Raw genomic sequence first — 2500 nt, forward strand, 5'->3', positions numbered from 1 at the left:
CCAGTGTTCTCACACTGTGGCCAGTGTTCTCACACTGTGACCAGTGTTCTCACACTGTGGCCAGTGTTCTCACACTGTGGCCAGTGTTCTCACTCACACTGTGGCCAGTGTTCTCACACTGTGGCCAGTGTTCTCACACTGTGACCAGTGTTCTCACACTGTGGCCAGTGTTCTCACACTGTGGCCAGTGTTCTCACACTGTGGCCAGTGTTCTCACACTGTGGCCAGTGTTCTCACTCACACTGTGGCCAGTGTTCTCACACTGTGGCCAGTGTTCTCACACTGGTGGCCAATGTTCTCACACTGTGGCCAGTGTTCTCACACTGTGGCCAGTGTTCTCACACTGTGGCCAGTGTTCTCACACTGGTGGCCAGTGTTCTCACACTGTGGCCAGTGTTCTCACACTGGTGGCCAGTGTTCTCACACTGTGGCCAGTGTTCTCACTCATTCTGTGACCCCAACAAGTCATCTGGGTACAGAGTGAAGGAATTTGTTGCGAAGAGTTGGAGGAAGCCAAATACAAGAGGAGGAAGCAGACATGAAAAGCCGAGTGAACAAGCAGGCGGAAGACTCAGACAAAACCTGGAACCAGTGAAAGGCGACTGTAACAGGGGAAATGAGAAATTACAGTCGTAAATGACTAAATTGCTAGTTACAGAGAGGCATAAAGACGGAGCCACCCACTCAGGGGTAACCAATACATGATAAGAGCCACTGTGGCTCTCAGACAAGCCACTGTGGCTCTCAGACAAGCCACTGTGGCTCTCAGACAAGCCACCGAGGCTCTCAGACAAGCCACCGAGGCTCTCAGACAAGCTACCTTATACCTGTCAGTCAGCTGGTGAAATAACTTATATAATAATTCTTGTTGTCGGGGACAGGCAGCCTGTTATTATACTTTAGGCTTGTATCAAGGTCCCCCCCCCCTCCCCCCTACGTCGAACTATACTAACCTTCCCAGGATGCAACCAGAATTAGGTGAACAGAAGCATGAGGTGAAAGGGGACATACACAATCATTTCTGTCTCGCCCCAACCCCTCTGGAATCTAACCTTGGATCCCTGGGGGCTAAATTCACGAAAGTACTTACGCAAGCACTTACGAACGTGTACATCTTTCCTCAATCTTTGACGGCTTTGGTTACATTTATTAAACAGTTTACAAGCATGAAAACTTCCCATTCAACTGTTATTGTTATAAACAGCCTCTTGGTGCTTCGGAGCTCATTAACTGTTTAATAATTGGAAACAAAGCCACCAAAGATTGTGAAAAGATGTACAGGTTCGTAAGTGCTTGCGTAACTGCTTCGTGAATCTGGCCCCTGATTGTTAGTCGAGAACGAAGCCACCTGAGCAGCAGCCTCGACCCAGCCACCTTCTGATGAGTCAGAGTCGATATTCCATTTCAGACATTCCTTAGAGAGCGAGGCCGGATGAGAGGTCAGGTCAGATAAGGGCAGCGAGTGGCCGGGAGAGCGAGGGATCGGTCAGTGTATCAAGGAGAAAGGGAGCCAGAGAATAGAGGTTAGATAAGGACAAACAAGGGGACAGAATAGGGAAGGATGTACAAAGGGGTGAGACTCTTGGAGATAACATTGAAGGATCTATCTTAAGGTTATCTTGAGATGATTTCGGGGCTTTTTAGTGTCCCCGCGGCCCGGTCCTCGACCAGGCCTCCACCCCCAGGAAGTAGCCCGTGACAGCAGACTAACACCCAGGTACCTATTTTACTGCTAGGTAACAGGGGCATAGGGTGAAACTGCCCATTGTTTCTCGCCGGCGCCTGGGATCAAACCCAGGACCACAGGATCACAAGTCCAGCGTGCTGTCCGCTCGGCCGACCGGCTCCCCCTTCTATCCTTCTAAAAGGATAGGTTTAGACTTCAAATCAATCTCTAATTCCTTATAGTAGATCCTTGTTAGTGATACCGGCTTGTAGAACGATGGCGCCTGTCTTTACATATATAGGCACCACATTAACCATTTTCTAAAATTCAGGTAGTTCCCCCCTATTTAAATAAATAAATAATAAATGTTTATTTAGGTAAGGTACATACATACAAGAGATTTTACAAAGAATGATGGATTTATAGATAGGGCTAGTACATACAATGCCTAAAGCCACTATTACGCAAAGCGTTTCGGGCATTTCGTGTGAGAAGTTGAAAACCTGTAGCAAGAGGTCGACACAATGTTGCTTGTGCCTCTCCTAGTATCCATGAGCAAGGTTACAGAGGCCCGTGAGCGCAGGACCTGAACCCTAACATTCAGTTACCCAAGTTACATTGTAAACAAATGGATCAACAGTCAATTAACAGTCTTAACGAGGTGACTGGAGGTGGTGGAGCAAGTAGCCTTTGATGGGACCACCAATGTAACTGTGTTAAGTGTCCATCTTACTCCCAACCTTACATGTTGATCTGTAATATTGAAAGATTCAACAAATGTTCAGTTCACCCGAGTTGAGGCAGGAAGTACACATATCTTAAGTACACATATAT

The sequence above is a fragment of the Procambarus clarkii genome, chromosome 92 (assembly GCF_040958095.1).
Source record: "Procambarus clarkii isolate CNS0578487 chromosome 92, FALCON_Pclarkii_2.0, whole genome shotgun sequence".
NCBI lineage: Eukaryota > Metazoa > Arthropoda > Malacostraca > Decapoda > Cambaridae > Procambarus > Procambarus clarkii.